Raw genomic sequence first — 8,224 nt, forward strand, 5'->3', positions numbered from 1 at the left:
CCCCACCAGGTTCAACCGCATTGGTTGTACCAAAAACTTTGCAAGTAACCCCACAACTTTCATCTTAAACTCTTCTCTCAACCTTGTAAAATAATTAGCAGTAAACAGACCTGACAATGTGTTATAATTAAGAACACGTTCTTGTTCTCAGAGTTATTCATACACCGAAAAGATGCCACAGGAATGGCCAAAATATTAATAGCAACTTCTACACTTTGGAAATCTCCATTTGGTTTTTAAAGATTTCACAGTGGTTGTTTCCTTAGGAATTCAGGCACATTTTACGAACAAGTTTCAATAGTTACAAAAACATCTTCCTCCACTAAGACACAGGCAGTCATCCTAACCTGAGGTAGGCACTGAAAAGCCCAATTTTTTTCTTAGCTGTCACGAGTCTTTCATTCCTTCTGCCACATCAATTAGGCATCAGCCCATTTTTCAAGCTGCTGTTACCTACCAGCTCCTGGTTTGGTTTCCAAGCCCAGTATTTTGGCCACGATAAAATCAGGGACCTGGGCAGTCATGTCAGAATGACAAAGAGTACTGACCCTCCCTGCCAAGGGAGACAAACCATTCCCAACCTCAACCAAAGGTTCAAGGCAACAATTCTGAAACAATTTTACAATGTTTTTCTCTTCAGTTTTTTGCTGCAATTCTCTGTTGCTCTATTAAAAGACCACAGCAGTGAAACACAAGGCCTGATGGCCAAACCCAGGGCTTCAGCCACTTGAGGTCTATTGAAATCTCTCTGTGAGGAAAAGCTGAGAGAATTGGGATTGTTGAGGCTGGAGAAGGGAAGGCTTTGGGGTGACCTAATTGTGGCCTTCCAGTCCCCTCAGTAAAGTCATGGACAATACCCAGCTGGGTGTGAGTGTGGATGTGCTGGAGGGCAGGAAGGCTCTGCAGAGGGATCTGGACAGGCTGGATCAATAAGACCAAGTATCAGGGCCTGCCCTTGGGTCCCAACAACCCCCTGGAACACTCCAGGCTGGGGGCAGAGGGGCTGGAGAACTGCTCAGCAGGAAGGGACTTGGGGGTGCTGCTTGACAGCAGCTGGATATGAGGCAGAGTGTGCCCAGGGGGGCAAGAAGGCCAAGGGCATCGTGGCCTTTGTGGAGAAGAGTGTGGCCAGCAGGAGCAGAGAACTGATTGCCCCTGTGTGCTGGGCACTGGGGAGGCCCCACCTGGAGTGCTGTGTCCAGTTCTGGCCCCTCAGTGCCAAAAGGCCCTTGAGGGGCTGGAGCGTGTCCAGAGAAGGGAACGGAGCTGGGGAAGGCTCTGGAAAACATGTCTGCTGAGGGACGGCTGAGGGAACTGGGCTTGTTGAGTGTGGAGAAGGGGAGGCTCAGGGGGGACCTCATTGCTCTCTGCAATGACCTGAAAGGAGGTTTTAGTGGGTGTGGGAGTTGGTCTCTTCTGCAAAGCCTTTAGTGACAGAAGATAGGAAACGGCCTAAAGTTGCATCAGATGAGGCTTAGATTAGATATTCAAAAACACTTTTTCCACTGAGAGAGTGTTCAGGCATTGGAACAAGTAGCCCAGGGAGGTGGTGGAGTCTCTGGAAGTGTTCAGGTGTGTGGTGGGTTGACCTTGCCTGGACACCAGGTGCCCTCCCAGCTGCTCTATCACTCTCCTTCCCAACAGGAGATGGGAGAGAGTAAGGTGGGAAAAACAAAATAGTGGGTTGGGATAAGGCAGTTTATTTAAAGCAAAAAGCAGAACAAAGCTTGTGCACACAGAAGCCAAAGACAGCAGGGTTTGTTCTCTGCTTCCCATGAGCAGCCATGGTCGGCCACTCCCGAGGAGCAGGGCTTGGGTCCGCGGGACGGTTCCTCAGCAGGCAGCCATCAGACAATGAATGCCCCCCTCCTGCTCCCTGCCTCAGCTTTTAGAGCTGAGCTGACCTCCCATGGTCTGCAATGTCCCTTGGGTCAGTTGGGCTCAGCTGGCCTACTTGGGTCCCCTGCCAGGCTCTTGCCCTCAGCTAAGGAAGGAATGTCCCAGGGTTGGTGCTGTGCTCAGCAGTGGCCAAAACACTGGGGTGTTCTCAACCCCCTTCCAGCTGCCAATGCCAAGCCCAGCCCTGGGAGGGCTGCTGTGGGGAACTGAACTGCAGCTCAGCCAGACCCAACCCAAATATCTCTGGCACATATTCTACAGAATCCATCCTTAGGTGTTGTGTGATAGATCTGTAAGATATTACAAATAATAAGCAATAATAAGGCAAGTGTCTTAGGGACACCCCTTCCCCCCAAACTACTCGCTGGGTTTGTTCCCTGGGGGTCTCTGCAGCAGCAAGCACAGCCCCACACTGACTGCTCTGGGCTGTGCAGGCATTTGTGGTTCTGCCTGTCTCACACACACCCCCAGCCTTGGGATGGATCTGGATGTCACTGGATGTGATATCACAAGGGAGATGTGATGTCACAGGAAGGATGTGATGTCACAGGGGAGGACATGATGTCACAGGGATGATAGGATATCACAGGAGAGATGTGATATATGATGGATGTGATGTCAGCTGTTGTGACACTTCAAGGTCTCATGGAACCAAAGGAACCCTGGGACAGTGAGGAACCTCATGGAGTCAAGGGCCTATTGAGACACTGCAAAGCTCGTGGAACCAGAGGAATTCTGGGAGAGTGTGGAAGTTCATGGAATCAAAGGGCCATTCTGACACTGGAGGGCCTCCTGGATCTGAAGGAAACCTGGGAGACTGCAGAATCTCATGGAGTCAAGTGGCCAGTGTGACATGGGGGACCTCCCGGAAGCAAAGAAACCCTGGGACATTTTGGAACTTCATGGAATCAATGGGACATTGTGACACTGGGGAAGCTGATGGAATTGTGTGGCCATTGTGACATTGCAGGGCCTCATGGAATATAATGAAACTTGGGACACTGTGAAACCACATGCGATCAAGGGGTGCCTGTGACCCTGCAGGACCTCATGGAACCAAGGGAAGCCTGGGACACTGAGGAAACTCGTGGAACCAAGTGGCCTTTGTGACCCTGCAGAATGGCACAGAATCAACAACCCCTTGTGACACTGCAGGGCTTCATGGAACCAAAGGAATCCTTGGACACTGTGGAACCTCACAGAAACAAAGGGCCATTGTGACACTGAAGAACCTCATGGAATCAAAGGGGCCATTGTGACACTCCTGGGCCTTCTGGATCCAAAGGAATCTTGGGATGCTGTGGAACCTCCCAGAATCAAGGGGCCATTTTGACACTGTGGAACGTCATGGAATCAACAGTCCATTGTGACTCTGCAGGGCCCAGGGAAGCAAAGGAATCCTGGGACACTGTGGAATCTCACAGAATCAAGGGACCATTGTGACCCTGCGGAGTCTCATGGAGATGAAGAAGTCCTGGGAGACTGGAACTTCACGGAATCAAGGGACTGTTGTGACAGTGCAGGTCCTCATGGAACCAAGGGAAAATGGGGACACTGTGAAAACTCATGGCATCAAGGGGCCATTGGGACATGCAGGGCTTCCTAGAACCAAAGGAAGCCTGTGACGTTTGGGATTGTCATGGAATCAAGGGGCCACCGGGACACTGCGGAACCTCCTGAAAGCAGAGGAACCCTGAGACTGTGCAGAACCTCATGGCAGAAAGGAGCCTTCATGACACTGCAAAACCTCGTGGAATCAAGGGGCCACGGCTTCACATCTGGGTCTCATGGCACCAAAGGAAACCTGGGACACTGGGGAAACTCATGGAAGCAGGGAGACCCTGGGACACTGTGAAGCCTCACGGAATCAAGGGGCCATCAGGACACTGCAGGACCTTCTGGGGCCAAAGGAACCATGGGCTGCTGTAGAACCTCACGGAGGGGGGAAGCTGCTGTGTGGGGCCCCCATGACGAGTGGCTGAGGCTGCTGAAGGAGAAGGTGAGTGAAGCCAATTTGCAGAAGTGGAAGCCATGGGCAACGGCACTGAGCCCCCTTGCCATGGTCAGTTACCATGGCAACCATCAGACATTCCCATTGTGTGCTTGGTTAAAAGTAAACCGGAGGGAGAAATGAGCCCACCCAAGGGATTACAAGTCAGACTTACAATTTACTAAGAAGATTACAATAAATACAATGATACAGAGAAAAATGGTTTTAACCCACAAAAATAGCTGTATAAACCAGCACCCTGGGACAAGAACAGAACAGTGCTGAGCACCAAGTGGCCCCCCAGGGTGCAAAGTAAAAGGAAAGGAAAACCTGTTGGTCCAGATGATGGTGGTAGTTCTGTTGAGGTAGTGATGGCAGCCCTGTCAAGAGTGGCAGTGGCAGTCCTGTTGGAGTTCTGGTCTTCCTCTCGATCCCACGAGTGGCACCAGAAGTCCCCAAACCCCAAGAGAATATGTGCTCAGGTTCAGGTGAGGATGTCCAGCACCTCCCCCAGGTCAGAGAGTTTCACAATGGGCAATTTAACTCTGTGAGTCATGGGGTATTTTTGGAGTGTTTGAAGGTCTGGGTGTTGCAGCTGCCTGTTCTGCCAGTCCAAGGAGGCCCATTGGCAGAGATGACCCCTCAGGCTGGGTGTGAAGGTGCTAATGCCTCCCCAGAGGGGAGTTATCACAGCTGAGTCATGAGTGTGAAGACAAAGGAGAACTTCTTGCACAGTTCTTTCACACCCAGCTTGTAGCCTGAGGCGTCAGGTGGGCCCTGGGCAACTGCTGAAAAAGGATCCATTCTTAAAAGTCCATCAGAAATGACACAGAGGGTGTAGAATACACAGTTTTGGTTGCACTCACACAGTGATAAACTGGTCCCGGCCCCTGCAACTAGGACAGACTGCTACGGTCAGTTACCATGGCAACCATCACACATTCCCATTACTACGGTCAGTTACCATGGCAACCATCATACAGTCCCATTGCTACAATCAGTTATGATGGCTACCATCATATGTCCCACTGGTACAGTGGGTTACCATGGCAACCATCACACATTCCCATTACTATGGTCAGTTACTATGGCAACCATTACACATTTCCATTGCTACAATCAATAACCATGGAAACCATCATACATTCCCGTTGCTATGGTCAGTTACCATGGCAACCATCATACCTCCCACTGCTATGGTCCATTACCGTGGCAACCACCATACATTCTCGTTGTTACAGTCAGTTACCATGGCAACCATCATACAACCCACTGCTTCGGTCAGTTACCATGGAACCCATAATATTTCCACTGGTACAGTCATTTACCATGGCAACCATCATACATTCTCTTTGCTATGGTCAGTTACCATGGCAGCCATCATACATTCTCATTGCTATGGTTGGTTTCCATGGCAACCATCATACTTCCCATTACTATGGTCGGTTTCCATGGCAACCATCATACTTCCCATTGCTATTGTCGGTTACCATGGCAACCACCATATATTCTCACTGCCACTGTCAGTTACCATGGCAACCATCATACATTCTCATTGCCACTGTCAGTTACCATGGCAGCCATCATACATTCCTGTTGCTACGGTAAGTTACCTTGGTAACCATCATTTATTCCCCTTGCTATGAAAGGTTACCATGGCAACCATCATACATTCCCATAGCTATGGTCAGTTACCATGGCAACCATCATACATTCTCATTGCCACTGTCAGTTACCATGGCAACCATCATACATTCTCATTGCTATGGTTGGTTTCCATGGCAACCATCATACTTCCCATTGCTATTGTCGGTTACCATGGCAACCACCATACATTCTCACTGCCACTGACAGTTACCATGGCAACAATCATACATTCTCATTGCGATGGTCGGTTTCCATGGCAACCCTCACAGATTCTCATTGCTAGAGTTGGTTTCCATGGCAACCCTTATACATTCCCATTGCTACGGTCAGTTACCATGGTAAACCTCATACATTGTATTGCTACGGTTGGTTACCATGGCAACCAGAATACATTCCCATTGCTACCATCAGTTACCATGGCAACCAGCATACATTCCCACTGTTATGGTTGGTTACCAGAGCAACCATCATACAGTCCCATTTCTATGGTCAGTTACCATGGCAATCACCATACATTTTCATTGCCATCATATACCCCACTGTTGCTACGGTCAGTTACCATGGCAACCATCATACTTCCAATGGTACAGTCAGTTACAATGGAAACCATCATACATTCCCATTGCTACGGTTGGTTTCCATGGCAACCATCATACATTCTCATTGCTATGGTCGGTTACCATGGCAACCACCATACATTCTCATTGCCACTGTCAGTTACCATGGCAACCATCACATATTTCTATTGCTATGGTCAGTTTTCATGGCAACCCTTATACATTCTCATTGCTATGGTCAGTTACCATGGCAGCCATCATACATTCTCATTGCTATGGTTGGTTTCCATGGCAACCATCATACTTCCCATTACTATGGTCGGTTTCCATGGCAACCATCATACTTCCCATTGCTATTGTCGGTTACCATGGCAACCACCATATATTCTCACTGCCACTGTCAGTTACCATGGCAACCATCATACATTCTCATTGCCACTGTCAGTTACCATGGCAGCCATCATACATTCCTGTTGCTACGGTAAGTTACCTTGGTAACCATCATTTATTCCCCTTGCTATGAAAGGTTACCATGGCAACCATCATACATTCCCATAGCTATGGTCAGTTACCATGGCAACCATCATACATTCTCATTGCCACTGTCAGTTACCATGGCAACCATCATACATTCTCATTGCTATGGTTGGTTTCCATGGCAACCATCATACTTCCCATTGCTATTGTCGGTTACCATGGCAACCACCATACATTCTCACTGCCACTGACAGTTACCATGGCAACAATCATACATTCTCATTGCGATGGTCGGTTTCCATGGCAACCCTCACAGATTCTCATTGCTAGAGTTGGTTTCCATGGCAACCCTTATACATTCCCATTGCTACGGTCAGTTACCATGGTAAACCTCATACATTGTATTGCTACGGTTGGTTACCATGGCAACCAGAATACATTCCCATTGCTACCATCAGTTACCATGGCAACCAGCATACATTCCCACTGTTATGGTTGGTTACCAGAGCAACCATCATACAGTCCCATTTCTATGGTCAGTTACCATGGCAATCACCATACATTTTCATTGCCATCATATACCCCACTGTTGCTACGGTCAGTTACCATGGCAACCATCATACTTCCAATGGTACAGTCAGTTACAATGGAAACCATCATACATTCCCATTGCTACGGTTGGTTTCCATGGCAACCATCATACATTCTCATTGCTATGGTCGGTTACCATGGCAACCACCATACATTCTCATTGCCACTGTCAGTTACCATGGCAACCATCACATATTTCTATTGCTATGGTCAGTTTTCATGGCAACCCTTATACATTCTCATTGCTATGGTCAGTTACCATGGCAACCAGCATACATTCTCATTGCCACTGTCAGTTACCATGGCAACCATCATACATTCCTGTTGCTACAGTAAGTTACCATGGCAACCATCATACATTCTCATTGCCACTGTCAGTTACCATGGCAGCCATCATACATTCCTGTTGCTATGGTAAGTTACCTTGGTAACCATCATTTATTCCCCTTGCTATGATAGGTTACCATGGCAACCATCATACATTCCCATAGCTATGGTCAGTTACCATGGCAACCATCATACATTCTCATTGCCACTGTCAGTTACCATGGCAACCATCATACATTCTCATTGCTATGGTTGGTTTCCATGGCAACCATCATACTTCCCATTGCTATTGTCGGTTACCATGGCAACCACCATACATTCTCGCTGCCACTGACAGTTACCTTGGCAACAATCATACATTCTCATTGCGATGGTCGGTTTCCATGGCAACCCTCACAGATTCTCATTGCTAGAGTTGGTTTCCATGGCAACCCTCATACATTCCCATTGCTATTGTCAGTTACCATGGCAACCATCATACATTCTCTTTGCTATGGTCAGTTACCATGGCAACCAACATACATTCTCATTGCCACTGTCAGTTACCATGGCAACCATCACACATTCCCATTACTACGGTCGGTTTCCATGGCAACCATCATACTTCCCATTGCTATTGTCGGTTACCATGGCAACCAACATACATTCTCATTGCCACTGTCAGTTACCATGGCAACCATCATACATTCTCATTGCTATGGTCGGTTTCCATGGCAACCATCATACTTCCCATTGC

This window comes from Pseudopipra pipra, chromosome W (assembly GCF_036250125.1).
Source record: "Pseudopipra pipra isolate bDixPip1 chromosome W, bDixPip1.hap1, whole genome shotgun sequence".
In the NCBI taxonomy this organism is placed as follows: Eukaryota; Metazoa; Chordata; class Aves; order Passeriformes; family Pipridae; genus Pseudopipra; species Pseudopipra pipra.